This window comes from Taeniopygia guttata, chromosome 25 (assembly GCF_048771995.1).
Source record: "Taeniopygia guttata chromosome 25, bTaeGut7.mat, whole genome shotgun sequence".
Lineage (NCBI taxonomy): Eukaryota > Metazoa > Chordata > Aves > Passeriformes > Estrildidae > Taeniopygia > Taeniopygia guttata.
The window spans coordinates 2,859,529-2,874,043 of NC_133050.1; the positions used below are offsets into that span (position 1 = coordinate 2,859,529).

The 14,515-nt window shown below is 50.1% G+C and overlaps 1 pseudogene; it reads left to right on the plus strand.

Annotated features, from left to right (window-relative positions):
• The window catches only part of LOC115498348 (nuclear pore membrane glycoprotein 210-like), an 88,224-nt pseudogene extending 75,088 nt beyond the window's left edge, over window positions 1–13,136 (plus strand).
• The last annotated feature ends 1,379 nt before the right edge of the window (window positions 13,137–14,515 follow it).

The following is a 14,515-nucleotide window of genomic DNA, read 5'->3' on the forward strand; positions in this document are numbered from 1 at the left end:
TGCACTAGGTGCTGCTATCCAAATCAAATTTGTCCAAGTCCTTGGGAGTTTTTTAACCATCTGAACAAGGGCATTGCAGAGAAGTGTTTCAGTTGGTTTTGTTTCAGTTTAGGGTTTTTTAATGAATTGGTGACTCTCTGCTGCTTGTCCTTCATTAAAGCAGCCATGTGCTTCATGCAGCTGTCACTGGGAAAGCAAATGGATTATTGCCCCTGCAGAGCTGGGTGGGAAAGTTCTGCATGAGCAAAGCAAAAGCTGACTGATTCCTCATATGGACCATGTGTTAGTCTGGGCTCTTGTGGGAATCCAGGGCTTCCCTCTGGCTGCCCTGGCAGGTCTGGGACTCTGGCAGGGGTCAGGAACCCCCCTATACAGAGCCCCGAGAGACACTGTCTGTGATCTCTGTCCATGGAGAGGAGTTTTCAATCTTACAGGATGAATTACAAGCTCTGAGTGTTTGATATGAGTAATAATTAAGTGTGACACAGGTGCAAAAGTAAAATTTTAGGTTTCTAAATTAGGGGTTCAGAGGGGACAAGATAGAGAAAATTAGGTGTGTCTTGTCCTTTTCCTCCTTCTTCATGCCCTCCATGTTTCACTGTAGTGTTGGCATTTTTCTATTGGTTTAGGCTAGGGACACGCTGTTCAAAGTAGATAATAGATATTGGCACATTATTATAAATATAGTACACGTAGTTTCTGGTATATAATGTTTGTAACATCCCACTGAGGGGCAGAGCCCCACACGCTGCCCTGCAGGACAGACCTGCGGCAGGGCAGCAGAACATGTTAGAGATAAGCAAGAATAAACAACCTTGAAAACAGCACAGACAAATTATAGCTTCTTCTTTGGCAACAGGGCAGAAAGACAGAGACTTTCTACAATCTCGGAATCACCAATACCCACAGATTCCGACAGGCTCTGACTGATGCTCTCTTTTTTTTTTCCTGATGCCAGCCATAAGCAGAGGCTCTCATTTTACAAGTCATTAGCCACTCCCTGAAATACTTAGCTAGGGAAGAAAAACAGTAAAAGGTAATGATGATGAACAAAGAGGGCAGGTGTAAACAGCTGGCAGTTTTCTGTTTATGTCACTTTTGTAAACTGAATATAAGGGCAGGTTTCAGCCTGTGGAATAACCTGGCATGTGCAATAACTGACTCTTAAAATATTCTGCTTCCTAACTGGAATGTCTGTTTAATCTTGTTAGCAAGATTTAAGTGGATTTGAACAATATGCAGTACCTTGAAAACATACTTGAGGCAAAAAGTTAAATATGCAATGAGCGGTTACAGGATTTAACTCAAAGCAGGTAGCAGATGGGCACCAGTAATGTGAAATACTCTGTGGGCCAGGTTCTTCTCAGCTTGGCCCAGGTGTGGCATCTGCTTAGTAAATTCTTTGAGAGGTGATCTTTTTTGCCACTTGGTTCTTGACTTTTCTGTGAGGTTTCCACTCTTCTCATGTTGGGAAAGCATGGTGCAGATGTATGTCCCCTGAAAAATTTGACTATGGCTTAATGAGAATTACCGCAGAGACACAGTTACTTTGCTGCTGAAGTTATTTGCGATATTTGGTTGTGTTTCTTTTTTTTTTTTTCTCTCTTAGAAATCAAGCTGTAATATGGATACTTGATGTTCTACAATAATTTTGTAGTTCACTGTGCTCTGCTTTGTTAAACCAGTATTATATATTCTTTTTTATTTTTCGAAATAATTAGTAAAGAGGCTGCTCTAAACTTTGCCTTGAGTTCAGAGAACACTGGCATATTCTTAAGTTCTATTCTCTGTGTTTAAATTTCGGAGGACTCTGTAGATGTTAGTCCTGCTGCACTTTGTGGGCTCATGAATGTGTTGTTTTTTTCAAATGAGGTGACCTGGGTGCATTTTTCAAGTACATCAGCAATGGGCTGCTCTGTTCTGCTTTCAAACCTGCCCATTCTCCTTTCTTGCAGCCAAAAACACAAACAAAAACCTAGTAGATGGGATATTAAGATGTCTTGACTGTTGTTCCATGTTTAAGTGGAACACCCTATTATGTCATTAGGGAAAGATCACATCCTTTCCACATCAAGGAAATAATTCTACTAATGAGGTGAAATGGGTACAGAGTACTGACTTCCTCTAGAAATCTTTTTCCTTTTCTGAGCTAATGTTGCTATGAGTGAGTGATTAAAGCTGCATTTAGTCCCGTATTCATGTACTTACACTTAAGGAAGAATTTCTTTTGGTGGCCTGCTAAGAAGCATGAAAAGATGAGTTAGAACTAGAACACTTTGTGCATTTTCCTTATCATTCTGTATGACTTGGGCCCGTGGCTCAGAGTTAATACCCTGTCTGTGCTTGTCAGACATCATTCACTGATCCTGCAGTGCTGGGCCCTTGTCCTCTGCCTTGGCCAGGGGTGCAGAACAGAGCAGCCCTGAGGATGCCCTTCCCTGTGCTGACTGACTGAGCCCTCTGGATCTTGTGGGCATCTCATCCCTCAGCCTGTGCTCTGAGCTTTGGTTGCCTGCTTTAAACATCCTCCCTGCACACACAGGACTCTGGCAGTGTTGTGCCTCTTTCTGTAACTGCTAACATTGTTCTTGCAGCACGAGGCTGTGCTCCCAGGGCCTGCCACCATTGAAGTGATGCTTGTGGAAGATGTGAAAGTGAGCCCCACTGGGCTCTCCATCTACAACCACCCTGACATCCAGGTGAGGAGTTACTCTGCTGCTTTCCAGCTGCAGGGAGGAAAACATCACACATTACAGGGGGTGTGTGAGGAGACAGCTTTACTGGAAAGATACAATCTTAATTCAGGATGCTTTTCTGGTTTTGCAGGCAGAACTTCTCCTCCAACAAGGTTCTGGATATTTTTTCATTAATACCAGTGTGCCAAATATTGTAAGAGTGACACATGAAGAGACTCAAGGCATTGCTTTGGTGAGTGCAGTATTTTGTGGTTTTACACCTTTTTGCCAACCAGGTTATTGTTCTGCAGCTTCAGCACTCCTGGGCATTTTGCAGCAGGTGTGAATAGGGAGGCAGTAGCTGCATTTTGGATGTGTTTGCCTGTCACGGTTGTGCTTCAGGCAGGGGATCTTTGCACTGGCACTTTCTGCTCTAGTCTCAGGTACAGGAAATTGTTTCTTTACAGCTTTGATGCACTTGTGTTCCCTGTATAAGGTAAAAGCCAGTTCCAAGTACTTCACCCATTACAACTTTGTAGTAAAATGTTCCTGATTTCACAAACACACCACAAAGAGTAACATGACAGAATTATTCAGAAGCTACCCATAAGATTAATTGGTTTCCAAAGTAATACTGGAGTATTTGCTGTGGGCCAGTAGTTCTGAAGGTTTCAAATTCTTCTATCCTACAGTGTTGTTTCAGGGTATTTTAAAATCACAGTATTGCATCCTGGTTTTGTGAATGAATATTTATTAAAGAGTTTATTCTGATCTCCATATGAAGTTTCTAATGCACTTTTCCACTAGAAGATGCCAATAAAGTGCAAGTGTGCTTGACTTCATCAGGTCTGGGATATGAAATGCATTCTGCAGTGAACACCAATAAAACTCTGTGTTTGCATTGCTGCTTTCATTAGGAAAGAACTTGAAACAAAACAAGTTGCTCTAAAGAGTGGTTTTTATAAATGTATCAATTACAGGTTTGTCTTTTAAAAAGTAATGCTGATAAAGTTGTGAAATAATGATAACTAAGGTGGAAATTAGAATATCAAAAGAATTGATGGAACATCTTAATTGTCTCTAACTGATTTAAGTGTGAGGTGGGAATATTTTTTCCAACTAGGCACAGGGGTGAGAAAAAAAGTAGAAGAGATGAGGAGTTTTTTGTACATAGTATACTGTTCAAACTCTTAATAGTTTTTTAGTCCGGTCTCCCTGATGGGTTTAACCGATGTCCATGAGATAGGTTCAGTGGTCTTGTCTGGAATTCAGGAGTGGAGCAGTGACAGCAAGACAGGCTTTGTGAAGTGTAGGAAGAGATTTAACTGCCTGTCAGATTAAAGGAGAGAGAAGTCCACATTAAACACATTTTTTAAAAAATGCAACCCCACACACATTTGGCAGGTTTGTTAGCCCTGTGTGCTGTGCTTGGGTTCCATCCCAGTACAAGCCCTGGGTTTTTCCATGGAAGCAGCAGAATGGCCTGGGAAATCAGCAGGCTCTGTAAGGCTGCTGCCATGGCAGGTACCAGCGCAGCCAAGTTGACAGAGGATGAGTTGGCAGTAAACTCTTGTGAGAAACTAAATTCAACTTATCTGGAGCAGTGATTCTCAGACTCTTCAGTGGGACTGCCAGGGAGGAATTCTGTAGCTCTCCCTCTGGTTTTGACACAGCAGCTTCTCTGGGCATGGGTGGGTGGTAGCAGGGGAAGAGTGAAGAGTGGCCACCAGTGCAATATCCCTGGATACTGGGAGCCACTGGGCACATAATGGGAGAGGAGAACAGCAGAGTTTGCTGAGACAGGAAGAGTTTTAAAAGTTGCAGTAGCCCTGCTTGCCTTTTTCCCTGTTTGCTTTCTCTGGTCTCCCAGCCCAGCTGAGCTCCATTCCAGCTCCCTCCCTGTGCCACTTCCCCTGCCCTGCTGCCCAGCCCCTGTGTTAGCCACCCTCTCTGGGAACTGCTGCTGTTCTGGAAGCTGACCTTTATTAAAACTTCACATCCCTTTCTATTTTGAGGCAGAAACAGGAGTAGTGCCCTCACAGAACAAAATGTCAGCTTTCCCCACTGCTCTGCTGCTGGCTCCTGTGGTGCTGCTGGGCAGAGCTGAGAGTTCACTGAGCTCCTGTGCACTGGGGGACCTGTCCATCTCCCCTTGTTCAGAGTCCAGAGCACACAGCAGGACACCCGACTTCACTGCTCCCTGGCCAAAGGGAGCAGAACAGCTGGGATTGTCCTGAGGTCTGTGACAAGGTCAGGGAGTTGCAGGAGAACTGCAGAGCTGATGTGAGGAGCAAGGTGTGGCTGCATGGCCTTGGCAGAGGGGACTTTGGGATGGGTGCTTAGTTCTGAGGGCTTGTGTTTGGGACCAGAGGTCTCTCTCTTCATTGTTTTATTCTCTTTATCTGTTAAGTGTAACATTCTCTTTCTTTAAAATAAATGTAATAATAGTTTTATTAAAGAAACACCTGATCTGTCAATTGTCCTCTTACTTGCCAGGATCTACCACCAGGTTTTGGCTGCTCAGATGAGAAGCAGTGACAGTAGAGTACAAACCTTACATGAAGCAATACCAGTGCTTTACAGGCATAATTTTTGTTCTCACTTTTTTTTTCCCCTTATCGCTTTGGTTTTCACTCTAAGAAAATTTTGTTGCTCTAAAGGATTTGTGTGTTTTTTCTCCTGAGGCAGGAGGGTAACAGGATGCCAGACTGTTCCAGATGAAGAGCTGGTAATTCACTTGGTGCCTGGGGGCTGTTTGCACTAGCTCAGTAGCTTAATACTTTTTACATACATTTTAGAGCTTGATTTTTATTTCGGTGGAAGGATTCTCCTTGTGTAAGCTTGGAGATTTCTGCATCCAACTGCTTCTGCCCTGAAAGTGATACAAATTTTATCCTGTGAACAAGAGACAAAAGAAGTGCTATAAGGCAGTTTTCTTTTGGCATTGCAGGTGCAGCCTCTGCTCCCAGGATCAGTGACTGTAATGATTCAAGACCTGTGTCTGGCTTTCCCTGCCCCAGCTGAAGCTGAAATTCATGTGTCTGATATCCAGGAATTCACGTGTAAGTTGTTGGCAAGGTCAGTGCCTTGGAAGCAGCATTAGGAGCTGATCCAGCCTGCCCTGACTCCTGTGCTGCTGGTCCTGAGCACAGAGATCACACATGGACAAGATGCTACAACAGAGAACACCTCCCTGTGTCTCTGTTTCTCCCTCCCAAATTTATCCCTTCAGGTTATAAGGGTCTCAGGGTATCAGGTATCTGTTCGTGTTCTGTGTGGCAGAAATCTCAGCTTTTGCATTTACATAGTAATATTAATCCCTAATTTATATGGACATGCTCATTTACATTTCCTCCTGTTTAAAGTGCATGTGAGCAATTCTTTTAGGAGTAGGTTTTGCCCCAGGGTCATTTTCCATATGTCAGGCTTTAAAACTGAACAGAAGAAAGTCCAGCTCATTGCTCTTGCCAGCTTGGGTGCACCTTAAACAAAAGAAGTGTTGATATTTCTGGATGTTTTAATTATGCCCTTGCCAGCTGAAGGACCTGAGTTCATTCATTTCATCTGACACTAACTCCAGCTGGCAGGGATTAGTGTTTAAAATCAGTGCTAGTCTAACCTTGGGGCTCTAACTCCACTAGCCTACTACAAGTATAATACAAAATCAAGTGAAAATTTTTATGCGAATAAATAAGAGTGGTGTGAATGCAGAATGACTGGATATATCTGTTTCAGGTGGAGATTGGAAAAACAGTTAAAGCTTATGTCAGAGTTCTGGATGACTCAAAGAAACCTTTTCTGGCAAAATACTTCCCTGTCATGGATCTCAGTCTCAAAGCAGCATCTCAGTTTGTCTCACTTGTGTAAGTTAATGGACTTTTGAAATTAATCTGTGAATAAGAATTGGCAAAAAATGAATAAAGATATTAGGTTAAAGGCATGGTAATACACAACGGCTGAGAGTCTTTTTATTTTCTTTTTGTGAAGCCTCAATTAGCTGTTAAAAGGTAAAATATTATTTGTGAGGGAAGTTTCCTGAGCTAACAGCCTGAATGTTGCTGGCTGATGAAGGAGACTGCATTCCTCCAGTGTGATGACTGATGAAGCTTTGTGCATCTTGGAAGCAGTGACTTGGCAGAGAGTGTCAGGTGAAGAGTGCTGTGTGGAGGCACATCTGATGTTATCAAACTCACTGTGTCTGTTGCTTGTTTCATTTTCACTTCAAGTATTTAATGTTTCAATAAAGCACAGTTTGCAAAGAGCAATCATGTGTAAAAATGTGATAATTTCCTCAACTTTGCTTCAGACTGTCACTTAGCCTTGTGGTAAAACTGCTGGTCACTAAATGAGTCCTTTGCTTTGCTATTTGTAATTTACACAGTAATTTACTATCTCTTTAATGGATTTCTTTGCAGCCCCCTGAGGGAGGCTCCGGATGAGCACACTGCTGCTTTCCTGGTGTGTGGGATGAGCATTGGGCAGACGAATCTGATGGCAACTGTGGCTGACAGAAGAGGACAGAGACTCAACTCTGCTCCACAGCAGATTGAAGTAAATAATTTCAGATAAGATACAGGCATAAAGAAAGTCTGTGCTACAATGGAACAGGAATACATACATTATGGTTACAGTATAGTAATCAATTTGCCATAAAATTCATTCTGTCTGGAAGCTGACCTAATGCCAGTCAGATTTCAGTGTTGTTTAACTCAGATGAGTTAAATTTCGTCATGCTCAATTTACTGTGATTAAGCAACTAAAGAATCAGTTGTACACTTGTACTGTTTTGTGGTGTCATTTATCTGACTGAAGGATCCTGAACACGGGTATTCATATTTCTGTTTTTAGGTCTTTACCCCATTTAGACTACTGCCAAGGAAAGTGACCCTAATTATTTGGGCCATAATTCAGATGAGGCATCGTCTTACATATTTTCTTTACTTTGTAATTTCTGTTGTAAAATGAATCTTCATAACTGGATTTTCAGCAGGAAATACTCAACTTGACATTTATCTGCATTCACACTGAATGGACTGACAGGCTTGTTGGAGAGGGGCTTTGGGCAAGGGCCTGGAGTGACAGGACACCAGGAGTGGTTTCAACCCAACGCAGGGCAGGGCCACATGGGATATTGGGCAGGAATTGTTCCCTGTGAGCGGGGGGAGGCCCTGGCACAGGATGCCCAGAGCAGCTGTGGACGGGTCTGAGATCCTCTGCAATTTCCCAGTCTCTGAGCAGATCAGGAGGTGCAGCTGTTTTCACAAGGGAGTGCTCTGGCCCAGCCCCAATAGCCTGGGCATTCTCCTCATCTTTACCTGTGAGTTTCACAAGCATTGCCTCCTGAAGATGCCACCTGTCCAATGGGGAATGTTTCCATCTGATCCAGCTGTTCCTCTTCCTTTTTCAAGTAATTGACCAAATGCCTGTGCAGAAAGAGGCACTTCCTGGAGGAAGCAGTGGCTCAGTGCCAGCCTCTGCTGCAGGAAGGAAGGCGATGCCAAGCACCGACACAGGCATGGGCACAGGAGGTGATTGCTGTGCTGGGCTCAGCCCTCGGCGGGGCTGTGTGGCAGCAGCTCTTCCCCCAGGCCCTGCCCTTGCACGGCCCGACAGCAGCCAAAGCTGGAGGTGCCTGGGCTTCCAGGCCTCTGGAGCTCGTTCACAGCCCCGGGGAATCGGGACTCGTGCACCAACTATGTCCCTCCCTCTGCAGCTGCTCCCGCAGCCGGCCCTGAGTGCCCAGAGGCCCCAGGCACAGGAGCAGCCCCGAGTGGGAGCCCTGCTGTGAGCCCAGGGCCAGAGCCAGCCCTGGCACACAATGGAAACCTTCTCATCTTGGTTTGCTTCTAGATGGGGATGCCCCAAAGGCTTCTCCATTAGCCTGGCAGTATGACGCTTTGAAGCCCTCTGGGCATCCTGCAGGTATGTTCTCAGTGTCTCATAATCATTGACCATCTGGAAGGAACCAGGTGACAGAAGCTCCTGTGCCTGTTCAGTTACAGGCGTGTCTGCAGAGAGGATCTCTCCAGCTCCTGGGATGGATGATGCACACCAACCCAGCTCCCATCACAGGGGTGAGTAGTGTGTCCCTGCTGAACCCACAGGCTGAGCAATGGTTTTGTGGGGTCCATTCCTGGGAAATGGAACAGCTTTCTGTTAAGATCCTCCAATAGGAAACACCAACCAGATGGTAGACAAGAAATCCCAGAAACCATTTGAAGTCATGTGGAAAATGCTGAAGGAAATGGAACAGGCAGGACAAGGTGGGTGCATTTCCCTCAGCCTTCCCCTGGGACTCAGCAGCCGGGGCCTTTCCCTGCACATCTGGACAGGCCCTGCCCGGCACAGCGGGAAGGGATCCATGGCAGCCTCACTGCCCTGCTGCTGCTCTCCTGGCCTGCAGGGCTGTTTCCCAGCCTGGGCTGGCTGCAGCTTCTCCCCAGCTTCTGCAGGAAGGCATTTGGCACCAGCTGACACGGACCCCAAACTGCACCATGGGCCATGCACACCCTGAAATCCCCTGAAGTTTCCCTGTCTCTGAGCACATCAGGAGGCACAGCTGTTTGCAAGGGAGCGCTACTCACTCGGGCATGCTCTGGCCCAGTCCCAACAGCTTGTGCCTTTTCCTGATCCATATCAATGACTTTGACAAGCATTGCCTCCTGAAGATGCGCCCTCCCCTAAGGGATACAGCCTCACCTGCTCCAGCTGTGCCTTTCCCTTTCTTCCAAAGTAGATGGAGAAGCTGTGCTGAAGGCAGTGTTTCCCAGAGGAAGCAGAGATTCTGTGCCAGCCTCTGCTGCAGGAAGGGAGGCGATGCCAGGCACAGTCACAGGAGGTAATTGCTGTGCCTCTGGGCCTGAGCCCTGCTGAGCCTTGAGCTGCCCTCTCTGCTGCTTGGCAGCGTGGGCACAGCCCGGACAAGGCCGGCACTGCCCAGAGGAATTATTATGCCCGGGGCACTCCGGTACTGAGCAGTCCTGCTGGGGTCCCTCTGTGGGAGACACGTCCCGAGCTCTGGAAGTGACTGCACGGGGTGCCCATGGTGGGGAAAGGGCAGAGGGGGAGAGCAAGGCTCCAGAGTGTCCTGAGAGGGCCTGGCTATGTGCCATTGGGCTGAGGGATTTGTCCCAGCAGTAAGAGGGCAGGAGGGACGGGGGAGGCAGGGATACCTGTGGAACTGCCTGCTGCAGTTTTCCCCTGGGCTTTAGGGAGGGTTTCCTCTGTGGGAAGAAGAGAACCCCCAGGGCCCCAGGCTGCTCCAGCTGCCCATCCATGGATGTTGCCAGGGCCTGCAAAGAGCATGGACAGTGACCAGGAGCAAGCCCTGAGCTCCCCAGGCCCTGTGCTCCTTTGGCCTTTTCCATTCACATCTGGATCCCAAGGCCTTACCCAACCCCCTTGCAAGTACTCAGATCCTAAAGGCAGAAGGGGACCACAGCACACCAAGGAAATGGTTCTGATCTGTGCTCACTTCTAGATTTGGATGGCGACTTGGATTATTATGAAGCCGTGGTGGAAAATGGCTTGAAGTTCTTGGAGGATGTTGGAGGCAAGTTTTCAATATGCCTTTCCTGAGACAAAAATCAGAGTCAGTGTGACAAGAGCTCACCCATCTTCCACTTCCCTTAACATCATCCCAGGGTTGAAGGAATCTGGAAGCCTCGCCCTGCTCCCTTTCTGGAGCCCTGAGTGATCCCACAGGATCACTGTCAGTGGGAGGAAGGAGCATTTAGCTGTCAGTTTTATTCCTGTGTGCAATGCCAGAGTGTCCCTCTGTGTGATCTGTGCAGCCCCAGAGAAGAGCAGAGAGGGAAGGGGCCGAACCCAGGGCTGTGTCCTGGGGCTGAGCCTTGGGTGCAGCCTGAGGATCTCCTACATTGTCACAGGAGCTGTTCTGTCCTGCTTTTCTTTGCAGATAACCCTGCTGGTGAAAGTGATCTGGCTTCCCAACCCACGTTCAGGATGGAGGCTCTGGGAGATGCTGAGGGTAGGTCAAGGCCTTTCCCCCTGCGAGAGCTGCCAGCTCAGAGCCCAAAGCTCGGCCAGGGGGGCATCGCTGCAGGTGCCAGGACAGAACCATGCACGGGTGTGCCCTCGCCCTGGGCCATCCCCTTATGACTTCTGCCCAGGCCTGGCAGGTGCTTGAAGGAGGGAGGGCCATGGCCCAGTCCCAAAACCCAGATGTTTTTCTGGTCCTTAACCATGATTTGAATAGCATTGCCTCCTGAAGATGCCACCTCCCTCAATGGCGGATGGTTCCATCTGATCCAGCTGTCTCTTTTCCTTTCTCAAGAAATGGACCAAACATCTCTGCAGAAGGAGGCACATCCCGGAGGAAGCAGTGGCTCAGTGCCAACCTCTGCTGCAGGAAGGAAGGCGATGCCAAGCACGGGCACAGGCACAGGAGGTGATTGCTGTGCCGGGCTCAGCCCTCGGCGGGGCTGTGTGGCAGCAGCTCTTCCCCCAGGCCCTGCCCTTGCACGGCCCGGCAGCAGCCAAAGCTGGAGGTGCCTCGGCTTCCAGGCCTCTGGAGCTCGTTCACAGCCCCGGGGAATCGGGACTCGTGCACCAACTATGTCCCTCCCTCTGCAGCTGCTCCCGCAGCCGGCCCTGAGTGCCCAGAGGCCCCAGGCACAGGAGCAGCCCCGAGTGGGAGCCCTGCTGTGAGCCCAGGGCCAGAGCCAGCCCTGGCACACAATGGAAACCTTCTCATCTTGGTTTGCTTCTAGATGGGGATGCCCCAAAGGCTTCTCCATTAGCCTGGCGGTATGACGCTTTGAAGCCCTCTGGGCATCCTGCAGGTATGTTCTCAGTGTCTCATAATCATTGACCATCTGGAAGGAACCAGGTGACAGAAGCTCCTGTGCCTGTTCAGTTACAGGCGTGTCTGCAGAGAGGATCTCTCCAGCTCCTGGGATGGATGATGCGCACCAACCCAGCTCCCATCACAGGGGTGAGTAGTGTGTCCCTGCTGAACCCACAGGCTGAGCAATGGTTTTGTGGGGTCCATTCCTGGGAAATGGAACAGCTTTCTGTTAAGATCCTCCAATAGGAAACACCAACCAGATGGTAGACAAGAAATCCCAGAAACCATTTGAAGTCATGTGGAAAATGCTGAAGGAAATGGAACAGGCAGGACAAGGTGGGTGCATTTCCCTCAGCCTTCCCCTGGGACTCAGCAGCCGGGGCCTTTCCCTGCACATCTGGACAGGCCCTGCCCGGCACAGCGGGAAGGGATCCATGGCAGCCTCACTGCCCTGCTGCTGCTCTCCTGGCCTGCAGGGCTGTTTCCCAGCCTGGGCTGGCTGCAGCTTCTCCCCAGCTTCTGCAGGAAGGCATTTGGCACCAGCTGACACGGACCCCAAACTGCACCATGGGCCATGCACACCCTGAAATCCCCTGAAGTTTCCCTGTCTCTGAGCACATCAGGAGGCACAGCTGTTTGCAAGGGAGCGCTACTCACTCGGGCATGCTCTGGCCCAGTCCCAACAGCTTGTGCCTTTTCCTGATCCATATCAATGACTTTGACAAGCATTGCCTCCTGAAGATGCGCCCTCCCCTAAGGGATACAGCCTCACCTGCTCCAGCTGTGCCTTTCCCTTTCTTCCAAAGTAGATGGAGAAGCTGTGCTGAAGGCAGTGTTTCCCAGAGGAAGCAGAGATTCTGTGCCAGCCTCTGCTGCAGGAAGGGAGGCGATGCCAGGCACAGTCACAGGAGGTAATTGCTGTGCCTCTGGGCCTGAGCCCTGCTGAGCCTTGAGCTGCCCTCTCTGCTGCTTGGCAGCGTGGGCACAGCCCGGACAAGGCCGGCACTGCCCAGAGGAATTATTATGCCCGGGGCACTCCGGTACTGAGCAGTCCTGCTGGGGTCCCTCTGTGGGAGACACGTCCCGAGCTCTGGAAGTGACTGCACGGGGTGCCCATGGTGGGGAAAGGGCAGAGGGGGAGAGCAAGGCTCCAGAGTGTCCTGAGAGGGCCTGGCTATGTGCCATTGGGCTGAGGGATTTGTCCCAGCAGTAAGAGGGCAGGAGGGACAGGGGGAGGCAGGGATACCTGTGGAACTGCCTGCTGCAGTTTTCCCCTGGGCTTTAGGGAGGGTTTCCTCTGTGGGAAGAAGAGAACCCCCAGGGCCCCAGGCTGCTCCAGCTGCCCATCCATGGATGTTGCCAGGGCCTGCAAAGAGCATGGACAGTGACCAGGAGCAAGCCCTGAGCTCCCCAGGCCCTGTGCTCCTTTGGCCTTTTCCATTCACATCTGGATCCCAAGGCCTTACCCAACCCCCTTGCAAGTACTCAGATCCTAAAGGCAGAAGGGGACCACAGCACACCAAGGAAATGGTTCTGATCTGTGCTCACTTCTAGATTTGGATGGCGACTTGGATTATTATGAAGCCGTGGTGGAAAATGGCTTGAAGTTCTTGGAGGATGTTGGAGGCAAGTTTTCAATATGCCTTTCCTGAGACAAAAATCAGAGTCAGTGTGACAAGAGCTCACCCATCTTCCACTTCCCTTAACATCATCCCAGGGTTGAAGGAATCTGGAAGCCTCGCCCTGCTCCCTTTCTGGAGCCCTGAGTGATCCCACAGGATCACTGTCAGTGGGAGGAAGGAGCATTTAGCTGTCAGTTTTATTCCTGTGTGCAATGCCAGAGTGTCCTTCCGTGTGCTCTGTGCAGCCCCAGAGAAGAGCAGAGAGGGAAGGGGCCGAACCCAGGGCTGTGTCCTGGGGCTGAGCCTTGGGTGCAGCCTGAGGATCTCCTACATTGTCACAGGAGCTGTTCTGTCCTGCCTTTCTTTGCAGATAACCCTGCTGGTGAAAGTGATCTGACTTCCCAACCCACGTTCAGGATGGAGGCTCTGGGAGATGCTGAGGGTAGGTCAAGGCCTTTCCCCCCTGCGAGAGCTGCCAGCTCAGAGCCCAAAGCTCGGCCAGGGGGGCATCGCTGCAGGTGCCAGGACAGAACCATGCACGGGTGTGCCCTCGCCCTGGGTCATCCCCTTATGACTTCTGCCCAGGCTTGGCAGGTGCTTGAAGGAGGGAGGGCCATGGCCCAGTCCCAAAACCCAGATGTTTTTCTGGTCCTTAACCATGATTTGAATAGCATTGCCTCCTGAAGATGCCACCTCCCTCAATGGCAGATGGTTCCATCTGATCCAGCTGTCTCTTTTCCTTTCTCAAGAAATGGACCAAACATCTCTGCAGAAGGAGGCACATCCCGGAGGAAGCAGTGGCTCAGTGCCAACCTCTGCTGCAGGAAGGAAGGCGATGCCAGGCACGGGCACAGGCACAGGAGGTGATTGCTGTACCGGGCTCAGCCCTCGGCGGGGCTGTGTGGCAGCAGCTCTTCCCCCAGGCCCTGCCCTTGCACGGCCCAGCAGCAGCCAAAGCTGGAGGTGCCTCGGCTTCCAGGCCTCTGGAGCTCGTTCACAGCCCCGGGGAATCGGGACTCGTGCACCAACAATGTCCCTCCCTCTGCAGCTGCTCCCGCAGCCGGCCCTGAGTGCCCAGAGGCCCCAGGCACAGGAGCAGCCCCGAGCGGGAGCCCTGCTGTGAGCCCAGGGCCAGAGCCAGCCCTGGCTCCCGACTGGGCCGGGGCTGCACTGGGTCCTGACAGGGCCTGGCTCTGTCCCCTGGGGCTGGGGGAGCTGTCGCGGGGCAGGGAGGGCCAGGGCTGGCAGGGGCTGCTCAGGGATGGGTTTGGTCCCTGTCCCGCCAAGCAGAGACGGCCCAAGCAGCTGCGCTGGCCCCGGGCTCTCCTGCCGGCCTGCTGGGCTTTGTTGGGTGGCACAGCCTGTGCCAAGGGGTGGCAAGGTGCCTGCAGGCCCCAGCTCTGGGGCAA